Raw genomic sequence first — 12,260 nt, 5'->3', positions numbered from 1 at the left:
AGTGATATGAGCATGGTATGACTAAAACCAATAAAGGGTTTGGCTAGAGATTGGTATGCTGTTTATTTGCCTCTTTTCCGACATACTATGCAACCACATGTTAAAATATGATGAAAATTTTTTTTTTTTTACTGTGTTACAATGTTAAGGTAAGAGCTGGGACGCGGGGGACTAGAAAGGAGAGTGTATCGTCATCACCCAGGAGCGGGCGCGTTTTCTTTAGCTCCTGGGCGGCCCGTGAGTAGACATTGTATTCTCTGGATATTGGCTTGACCCAGGGTACACAGTGCCACCACGTGTAGGTTCCTCGCCAACGACTACAAAATGCTTTGATATTTTGTAATACATCCTTCACATACATTATAGCCTTTAACCAAAGAATAATTTTGATAATTAATGCCTTCCCAATAGCAGGCAGGCCAAAATGATCAACGGGTTTATTACTATTTACTTTCCTTTGTACTCCTTTGTGCTGGATTTACTATGATCCTGCCTGAACAATTATATGTTTTTGCTGTCGTATATTGTTCTCGGCTCAAATGGTCTTAGCTTATTGAATATTCATGGTTCCGTCTAGAAACCCTCCTCTCTCACTTTCAATATATTTCTACCTTCATTTGTTTTAGGTCTTTTTGCAAGACGAAGAAGAAGAAGATAAAAGATGATGATGGTGATGATGATGATAGAAATATTATGAAGAAGAAGATCAACAACAGCAACAACAATAACAATAAAACAATAATAATAAAAATAAAAATGCCTTAGTCTTTTATTGTGCTACTCCAGGATCAGTTAGGCAGGCAATCTAATTCTCGTAAATCCTATTCTCATCCTAGAACATGACCGGCAGTATTTAATTTGCATCCATATCCACATCTGTGGATGAAACAGGTCTTGTCCTAGAACTGTCCCATGAATCGAACCTGGGTTCTTTGAGCTGCAAGTTGGATATACTAACCAATGCACCAAGTTGTCTTACAGTTCTTATTTCCTAATTCCCCGTTCCCGTCCCGGAGGGGCTCGGGGACGGGTACTGTTTTCCCGTAGTTTCTCTGTCTGTTTGTTTGTCTGACCGTCTGTCTGTTAACAGCTTTACGTGAAAACTACTGGTGCGATTTTGACTAAAATTACAGGGATGATGAGTTATGACCTTCTAATCACCTGATTAAATTTTTGGACAAATTGAGCCAAGACCCAGGCTGTAGGCCCCCCCCCCAAAAAAAAAAAAATCCCTATCGTATAACATGACTCATTACAGTAGGGGGGTCAGCCTTAGTTAGCGGTAGGGGGATTGGGCCTATATTTCCAATGGGCATAAAATCGTCAGTTTTCACCCGATTTACTCCAAATTTGATGTGACGTTTTTGACTAGACATCCTGTTGTGTTTATACAACAGCTGCCGGGGATGGGTTTGCTGTGCCTTGGCACTGTTTCTTGCTGTATATCCGTTCCCTAAATTTTCTTTTCTGTTCCTGTTTATTTATCTCTTTCATGGTCAGGACAACATTATTCTTTTCCAGTTAACTCCAAGCCATTTTATTCATCTGAGAGTGATAGTAGAAAGCTGAGAGTGTTAATGGTGGTCGCTTTATTGATGCCGTTGTCGTTAACTCCAAGCCATTTTATTCATCTGAGAGTGATAGTAGAAAGTTGACAGTATTAACAGTGGTCGTTGTAGATGGCCACTGTTGTTCCAATACCATCAGTAGTGGTGTTCCTGAAGTATCTTTCCTTTCACAAACTCTGTTACTCCTACTCATCAGTGATGTAAACTACGCATGTAGCCCTATCCAGTCACATGCTGATGACTCAACCCTTTGCCTCTCCACCCGCTTCTTACAACGTCCACCAAAGCAATTACGTCAACCAATACAAATAATTTCCGATTTGCCCTTTATTTCTGATTGAGGTAAAAGAAACCTGGTTGATTTTAATGTATCGGACCAATATTTCTCTCTCATCCATCCATCCATCATCCAATCCATGAGGAGTGTAGGAGCCTGGGGCTAGGCAAGTTGATCCTGACATTTAAGCTGAGAGTGACCAGCCTCACTCATCCCTAAGTAGCATAACGTGAACAATAAATCACAACCACCCCTTCGATATAAACCTACACAGGCTCAGTCCGACTGGAGCGCCTTAATTACCAACTAAACCACCAGGCACCATAATTTGGTTATATAATTACCACTCAGCGTTGTAAATGGTTTCCTGGTGTACAGGAAACCATTTGGCTTATAACTCAGTATAGAGTCACCCATAGGTAGAAGGAAGAGGAAAGAATGAAGGCAAGAAAGAAGAGGGAGTGTAAAGTCACCCGTAGGCAGAAGGAAGAGGAAAGAATGAAGGAAAGAATGACGGAAGAGGAAAGAAGGAAGAGACGAGAGGGCACACACTCAAAGCAGGCCTACATCGAATGAGTGGATAGTGAGCGCCTCCACCTACCAACCAGCCAAAACCTCCCGTAACAATATCTCTTAATATTCGATAATACTCAACTCAGTCCTTCATCATTAGTATCCTTGAGGCATGTTTCCTTCATGACCTACAGTACAATGTTATGGAAAGATCATATTACCTCCCCTACAAGATCCCCTTCCCAAAAATAAGACGTGCTAAACAGAATCCGTATTTTCTTTATCTTTGTGCAAACGATGATTTCGTACAAGAGCCTTATTTTCCCCCGTATGGAGTATTGGTCCCGTATGTTTTGAGGATCACCACATGAAAACTTCCAGAAGCGGCAGAAGTCAAGACTTTCTATGTCATCCAACTCCCCTGCACCAACTGACCCTTCTCAACTGCTCCACAATGTTGCACGTCTTTCTACTATCGTTATTTCAATTATGTGCACGGTAATTAACTACCATCACATATGGTTTGCTTTTCGTCTCTCGTCACTTAAATATCCACTTAACTTTGATTGTGAAGTGTTTGATAGCTGTAGGATAAGAAATACAAAGAACTTTTATTAAGCAACTTGATGTCTTTATCTAAAAAGAGTTTATGGATGCGGTCGCAGGATGTCCCCACTGATGTTCCATTCCGAGATAACCTGGCCCATTGTCTGGCCATCTTTCTATTGACTAGGCACCATTCATAGACTTCCCTCATTCCCTCACGACTGACCATCAGTTCCTTTCCTCAAAGCCTTACCTGTTCATTATTACACAAATCTCTTGTTTCCGAGGCTACAGACGGTAAACAGTATTGCTATACTTCAGTATAAATGTGAAAGAATTAGCCAAAGTTAATTAACCCTCTCGTGGTCGGCACAACTGTACTACTCCATTCCAAACTTTGTCGTAGCTGATTAATCCACTCTTGGTCGGCACAACTCCAGTATTCTGTATCTACATAGCCGTAGGTGATCAGTCCTCCCATGGTCGGTACAATTCTAGTGCTCTAGTCCATACTGATGTGGTGTTATGCTGCTGATAATAGCTCACAGTAGCCTGGGAGTGATAATATCCACAAAGTCAGCCTTCTCAAGATCGGGAATTTTTAGCTGACACCAGACAAATTATTAAGCTAAAACTATGTCACAAGAGCATGAGAGTATTAAATATGTGCATATGGCGTCAGTTGTATATAAAGGTGTGGTCAAATACAGTGGTTGACGTATACAAGTGGTCTATACATATCACCCCACTGGAAACTCACCAGGTCGTATTTTATGTGTTGCAGATTGCTGGTGTAGGTGTGGCAGTGGCAGTAGGAAATGAATAACTGATGCAGAGTAGACAGTGATGATGCTGACTAAGTCGTACCAATAACACACAAGAAATCCCCCATCGGAGTGGAGGAGGAGTATCATAGGGTGGTCCATGTATCCTAATTCACTACATAACGATAAACAATGAGACAGTGAGCACCGGTTAGTGCCATGCAAACTTTTAAGAATAGTACTTAAAGGAGTCATAAGTGTTCGACATAAGAAGTGGAACAGTATTATCGTTTGCAACTGTGCATCGTTCCTCCCTTCGACAGGCATAATGCACAGTAATGAATCATACTTTTTACTCACTACCCACCGTGTTCCCCAGGAGAAGGGAATGCAAAGCTAGAATTTCACACCGAAGTAAGGTCTCTTGTTAATTGTTTGAAGCTTTCTGGATGATAAAACAGACATAGGCGTTGCGGTCTGTTCCGTTAGGAGTCCTTGCGAAGCTTCCAACTAATGCCTCAACACAGGACAACAATGCCAAATACCAAGGTGCGGGAGCTCTCAGACTGCTGAGAAGTAATTTTCTCCTTCTATTACTATATATATATATATATATATATATATATATATATATATATATATACAGATAGATAGATAGATAGATAGATAGATACATAGACAGACATATATATATATATATAGATAGATAGATAGATAGATAGATAGACATATATATATATATATATATATATATATATATATATATATATATATATATATATATATGTACGTTTGTCTATACTTACATACATCAATCTACCTACCTAACTGTACATTTATCTATCTGCCTCTCTATCTGCCTAACTATCTGTCTGACTTTACACACATTTAACTACCGATCTATCTATTTGTCTATCGATTTATCTATCAGTCTATGTATCTATCTATCTATATCTATCTGTCTATGTATTTTTCCTTCTATCTATCTATAGGTCACGTTTTTGTCTGTATACGTGTGTCAGAATCTATATGTATAATAAGAACATGATTCCACCAACCAATCTATCTATCTATCTACCTACCTATCTACCTATTTGATCTTACACACATTTATCTACAGTATATTTATAATGCATACGTCAGTCCACCTACTTATTTATCTATCTATCTGTCTGATCTTACACACACACACTTTATATATATATATATATATATATATATATATATATATATATATATATATATATATATATATATATATATATATATATATACAGTATATATACTGTTACGGAACAGAGAGAGATAATGAACACTTCAAGTGAGAATACTAAAATCACTACTGTCCCGCAAAGTTCCAGGTTCAAAGCAAAAGAGTTAGGTAAAATTACAAGTTAAAGTTTAATGCTCAAACTAACAACTAAACATTCAGGACTCATAAGGATAATGTAATGGCAAAAACAGGTTAAATATATGGTTAACTGCAATAGCCTCTATTAACACGAAATTAGCAAGTGTAAATTTATCAAAGTCAGCCCTGATAAAATGAGAAAACCGGATAATGCTCAGTTAATGCAAGATATATTATTACAGATACAAAATATTATTAATAATGGCTGACATCAAAAACTCCACATGAACCACAAAAACCCCACCAGGCCCACGAATTAACACCTTAGGCCATACAGCACAAGAAAAATGGTAACAACACTTACACTCAAATTATACAGCAGCTAGATGGTTGGAGAGTTCCTGAGCACTCACAAAGATAATACACTATACAGGGGAGGACAGAGATGTGAACCAAATGAGGAGTAGATCTAAGTGGCAATTAATGCAGAGACTGAGCTCATTATATAGGGGCCGGCAGAGCTTGATACAACTTGTAAGAAGGACGCGCAAATGAAGCCATAGGGGACAAAGAGTTGACAATCCTGCTCTGAACAACAGAAAGAACGACTTACTCTACTATAAGGGGGAGAAGGGGGGAGTGAGGTAGAATACGCAAGCCTGGTCACTATGGAAGCCACGAGGCGAATCTTGATCAAACAGGCAGCATACTGTACGTTAGAATTATACAAAGGATGATGAAATCATAGGCTATGTAACACCTCCCCACGAAGAAAAAAAAATTTACAAAGGAAATTTCTTATTACTCTAAAACAATCTGTCTAAAGTCTAGATAAGCAATCTGCAATGACATTTTCTTTCCCCTTGACATGTTGTATGTCTAATGAATACTCCTGAAGAAGTAGACTCCATCTTGTCAATCTCTGATTTTTATCTTTAAACTTACTAAGGAATTTCAGTGGGTTATGATCGGTATAAATGACTATGGGGTCAAAACCAGAACACAAATAAAATGAAAAATGCTGTAAACCCAAAATCAAGGCCAAAAGCTTTCTCTCAATAGCTGAGTAGTTCTTTTGAGGTGGAGTGAACTTCTTACTGTAATATAATACAGAGTGTTCAATACCCTGATCATCCTCTTGCAGCAAAACAGCCCCAGCTACTGTATCACTTGCGTCAACAGCCATCTTAAGAGGCTTAGCAAAATTTGGAGTAGCGAGCACAGGTTGACTTAATAGGATAGCTTTAAGTTTACTGAAAGAGGATTCACAGTTATCGGTCCAGACAAATTTAACTCCCTTTTTCAGTAGGTCTGTAAGTGGTGATACAAGAATTGAAAAGTTAAGAACAAATCTCCTGTAATAACCTACCATTCCCAAAAATCTTTGTAGCTCTTTCCTACTTTTAGGTCTGGGAGGATCACTTATAACCTGAACCTTAGCTCCTGGTGGTGCAACGTGTCCATCACCAATTACATACCCAAGGTACTGAACTTTAGCTTGACCAAACTCACACTTTGATAAATTAGCTACAAGATTAGCCTGAACCAAATGCTCAAGAAATTTACTGATATGGCATAGGTGATCTTTCCAGTTGTCACTGAAGATTAATACATCATCAATATAAACAACACACCCTGCCAAACCCTCTGTTACAACATTCATGAGCTTCTGAAAAGTGGCTGGTGCATTCTTCATACCATATGGCATTACAGAACATGCAAAAGTCTTTCCTAGTGTTACAAAACATGAGATCTCCCTAGCACGTTCAGTCATAGGTACTTGCCAGTATCCCTTTAACAAATCAAACTTACTTATTTACCTAGCCTTTCCGATCTTGTCTATGCAATCTTCCACGCGAGGGAGAGGGTAAGTGTCTGTTTTGGTTATCTGATTAACACGTCTGTAGTCGGTGCAAAGCCGCTGTGACCCACCTGGCTTAGGGACTAGAGTGACAGGAGAACTCCACTTGCTCTGACAGGGCTCAATCATCTTGTGGTCCAACAGGTAGCCAAGCTCCTTCTGGATGAGAGGAACTTTCACTGGGTTCACACGGTAAGGAGGCAGTTTAATTGGCTTTGCGTCTCCAACATCAACATCATGCATCAACACTTTGGTTCTTCCTGGAGTGGCATGGAACACTTGTGGGTACTCCTGCAGTAATGCCCAAAACTCCTGCCTTTCCTCGGGAGCTAGATGAGAAAGCTTAGTCTGGAGATCATTCATGATATCAGGATTCTTCCCAAAACTATCACTCAGGCTCATGCTGCTTGGGAGAACTTCACTTGCAGACTTGGGTGGAACAGCCACAGTGCAGACTGGGTTATTTTCATCCCGCTTGTGATATAACTTTAGCATGTTGATGTGACAAAGTTGCTTGTTCTTTCTATGATCTGGTGTGGCGATGACATAGTTGACATCAGTGAGTTTCTTCTCCACGAAATAAGGACCACTAAACTTGGCTTGAAGAGGTTGCCCATGCACCGGTAGCAGAATCAAAACCTGATCTCCTGGCTGAAAGTGGCGTAACCTGGACTTCTTATCATACCAAGTCTTCATCGTCTCCTGAGCATCTCTTAATTTGCTCCCGCCAGCTGTAAAGCAGTGGACAGCCGTTCTTTGAACTTCATCACATACTCCAGCAGGTTGACGTCATCTTCCTCCGACAGCCAGCATTCCTTGAATAGCTTAAGGGGTCCTCTTACTTCATGGCCAAACAGTAGTTCAAAGGGTGAGAAGCCCAGTGATTCATTTGGAGATTCTCTTGCAGCAAATAAAACGAATGGAAGACCTTTATCCCAGTCTTTCTGATGTTCCAAACAGTATTTCCTGAGCATCGATTTGAGTGTTTAATGATATCTCTCCAACGCTCCTTGGGTCTGGGGATGGTAAGTTGTAGACGTGATCTGGGTGATGCCCAACTCTTTCAGAGACTGCTTGAAAACATTTGACATGAAATTACTTCCCCGGTCTGACTGTACCTCCTTGGGCAGACCAAACTTGGTGAAGAACCCTAGCATTTCTTTAACCACGTTCTTTGTTGAGATTTTTCTAAGTGGAATGGCTTCAGGATAACGAGTAGCCATATCAATCAGGGTCAACACATAAGAAAATCCTGAAGAAGTCTTAGGAAGAGGGCCCACAATATCCACCAACACACGGGTGAATGGCGCCTCAAAAGGAGGAATGGGAACTAGAGGTGCAACCTTTTCGGTCTGATTACACTTCCCTACAACTTGACAGGTGTGACAAGACTTACAATACCAGGAAACATCTCTGATGATACCTGGCCAGTAGAAGTGTTTCAAAATGCGTGCCACAGTCTTCCTTACTCCAAGGTGTCCTGCCAAATTGGAATCATGAGCCACTCTAATGATATCTTGCCTACAAACACGAGGGATGACAACTTGATGTACAACCTCCCATTCACAGTCGGCTGATGCTGTTGGGGGTCTCCACTTCCTCATAAGTACTCCTGACTTTATGTAATAGCAAGTAGAAGCACCAGCTGACTCTTCCTCACTGCAAGCAGAGTTAGCTAGACCTTTCAACTCGGGGTCAGCAACCTGCAACTCAACAACTCTTGACGAGACAAATTATCAACACTACGGGGTACTGCCTCATCTGGTGAGTGGTCCAAATTAGCAAGAAAAGTGTCAGCTAGGATAACATCATCATCATCATTATCCTCTAAGTCACCAGTAACTTTAGACTTAGCCCTAGTGACAGCACATGCAGAGAACACATCAGGGACATCACAATCCTGGGCGGCAGTCACTGACTCACTAGACAACTGAGGAGCTGGACACACTTGACTTCCACCAATATCATTTCCAAGTAAGAAAGTTACACCTGACATTGGGAGTGTCTCAGCCAACCCAACCATAACGGAACCATTAACAAAACCAGACTCTAGATTAACTCTGCACAGAGGGACAGAGAAGTAATTATTCCCTACACCTTGTAAGATTACAGTTTCATCAGAGGAATTAACATTAGAACCTAGAACACTGGTCAGCATAAGGGACTGGCAAGCACCTGTATCACGATATATTTTAACTGATTTCCTGTCATTACTGTCCGGAGGACTGACAAAACCATCAGACAGGAAATTAGCACATGAACTCTTGAGAGTGTCACCCACGTTACTGCTCAAAAGAGGAGCTTCATCATGATAATTTAATTTTCCCCTCAAAGCAGGTTCAGTTAACTCGGTTAAAGAATTCTGGGAACTCTCAAGGGTGGACACTAGACCAACTGACTGAATATTTAAAGACTCCTTTTTGTTCACATCACGCTGTCTCCTGAAACATTTCTCCGTAGTATGACCAAGCTTACTACAATAAGTACATTTACTTCTCTGAAATCTAGAGGTGGAGCTGGTATTTACTTCCTGAGAAACATCATCTTTATTCTCTTTCCTGTTACCTGTACTCTGAGTAGAGGCAACGTACTTACTCTCAGCTTTCCTTTTTTCTTTAGAATATCTCTTGTGAGTGAGAACATATTCATCAGCTAAAACTGCAGCATCAGACAAATTATCTATTCTTTTCTCATCAAGGTATAGGCTTACATCTTTGTTAATACACCTTTTGAAGTCCTCCAGCAAAATCATCTGCTTAAATTTATCAAAATCAGAATTTACATTCTTAGAATTTAACCACTGCTCTAACAGATCTTCTTTGATTTTTGCATACTCAACATGGGATTGCTTATCTTGCTTATAAGTTGTCCTAAATATTACTTCAGGAACAAGCTTATAGGCCTTAAGAATCAAGCTCTTAACTACATCATAATTATCAAATTGATCCTGAGGCAAAGATGCATAAGTTACTTGAGCTTTACCAGTGAGAACACTCTGAAGGAGTACTTGCCAATACTTTTTGGGCCAATTAAAACCTGTAGCTACCCTCTCAAACAACTGAAAATACTTTGTTAAATCAGATTCATTAAAAGGAGGGACTAGTTTAACATTTTTAGCCACATCAAAATCATCAGAGCTAGATGATCCAGTTCCACCTTGTTTCATGCGATACTCATGGTCTGCCTGAATCCTAGCAAGTTCAGTTTGTGCCTCCTGAATACGAGCATGAGACTCAGCCTGTGCCTGTGCCTCCTGAATACGAGCCTGAGACTCAGCCTCCTTAGCACGTGCCTGATACTCAGCCTCCTTAGCACGAGCCTCCTGCAGGGCTAGCTGTAACTTAGCTATTTTAATCTGCGTTTGCTCATCTGGAGGAGTTACATCAAACAAGCTTTTATTAATCATGCCAACAATTTGATCTTTAGAATGATGAGAGTGAACAGCAATTCCCAATTGTTGAGCAACAAGCTTAAGTTCATTCTTTGTTCTGTTTTCTACATTACACACTGTTTGCACATTTGACAAAAAATCTTTGGCTTGATCAAGAGTAGTAACAGTAGACATCATGAATAAATCACAGTCACAAAATATCAAGCAATATCCTTATGATAATATCCTGAATATCCTGATAAGAGGTCGCCAAATTTATGTTACAGAACAGAGAGAGATAATGAACACTTCAAGTGAGAATACTAAAATCACTACTGTCCCGCAAAGTTCCAGGTTCAAAACAAAAGAGTTAGGTAAAATTACAAGTTAAAGTTTAATGCTCAAACTAACAACTAAACATTCAGGACTCATAAGGGTAATGTAATGGCAAAAACAGGTTAAATATATGGTTAACTGCAATAGCCTCTATTAACACGAAAGTAGCAAGAGTAAATTTATCTTAGTCAGCCCTGATAAAATGAGAAAACCGGATAATGCTCAGTTATTGCAAGATATATTATTACAGATACAAAATATTATTAATAATGGCTGACATCAAAAACTCCACATGAACCACAAAAACCCCACCAGGCCCACGAATTAACACCTTAGGCCATACAGCACAAGAAAAATGGTAACAACACTTACACTCAAATTATACAGCAGCTAGATGGTTGGAGACTTCCTGAGCACTCGCAAAGATAATACACTATACAGGGGAGGACAGAGATGTGAACCAAATGAGGAGTAGATCTAAGTGGCAATTAATGCAGAGACTGAGCTCATTATATAGGGGCCGGCAGAGCTTGATACAACTTGTAAGAAGGACGCGCAAATGAAGCCATAGGGGACAAAGAGTTGACAATCCTGCTCTGAACAACAGAAAGAACGACTTACTCTACTATAAGGGGGAGAAGGGGGGAGTGAGGTAGAACACGCAAGGCTGGTCACTATGGAAGCCATGAGGCGAATCGTGAGCAAACAGGCAGCATACTGTACGTTAGAATTATACAAAGGATGATGAAATCATAGGCTATGTAACAATATATATATATATATATATATATATATATATATATATATATATATATATATATATATATATATATGACAGGGGATCCAGCTGGCTGGATGAATGTTGTGAAGAGAAGTGCATGATCGGGGATTTTGGCACCCATTTTTAACATGGCACCGTCTGGATTGACTCTATCGGATATGATTATGTGAAGCTACGGAACGTGGTGAATGTTTTTGGCGTATACGATAGAGCCAGGATTCCGGGGGCTTGAATGATAAGTGAATGGAAGCGTGGACCATTGGATTGGGCAAATTTGGGCTGACTGGACATTGCTACTCCTCACCCTGCCCTTGGGTGGGAAAGGAGGTCCGGATGATGATTATATATATACAGTGTATACTATATATATATATATATATATATATATATATATATATATATATATATATATATCCAGTAAGGTCCCGGGTTAAGACACTGTCAACTTACGCGGATCTCGAGGTTGCGATAGTCCGCTGCAAGAAAATTTTGAACAATGAAATAATGAAGGAGTAAACGTAAAATGCGAGTTTTAAAGTGTTGCTGTCTACTGCGAGATGTCTCTTTCCACTCTATTCTCATCTCTCATTCCTTATTTTCACTCCTTCCTCGCACATCCCCTGTCATTTTCCCATTCGTGTTTCCTTCCTTAACTCCCTCCTTACTCTATTATCCCCGCTCTCGTCCTCGCCCTTTTTCCTTGCCGTCCATTTCCTCACTACTTAATCCCTCATCTCCTACTCCTTCCCCTCTCCATTCCTCTCTTTTCCCCTCTCCATTTATTCCCTTCTTTTTCTAGCTTCCTACACCCATTTATCCATCTCCCCCCCCCCCACACACATCACAACCCTAGTTTCCCCTCTATTTTTCTCCCCTCCCTTCCCTTGTTAGTT

Source organism: Coenobita brevimanus, chromosome 79, assembly GCF_032717465.1.
Source record: "Coenobita brevimanus isolate Jiangsu-jjx chromosome 79, ASM3271746v2, whole genome shotgun sequence".
Taxonomy (NCBI): domain Eukaryota; kingdom Metazoa; phylum Arthropoda; class Malacostraca; order Decapoda; family Coenobitidae; genus Coenobita; species Coenobita brevimanus.
This window is presented reverse-complemented; position numbering follows the sequence as displayed.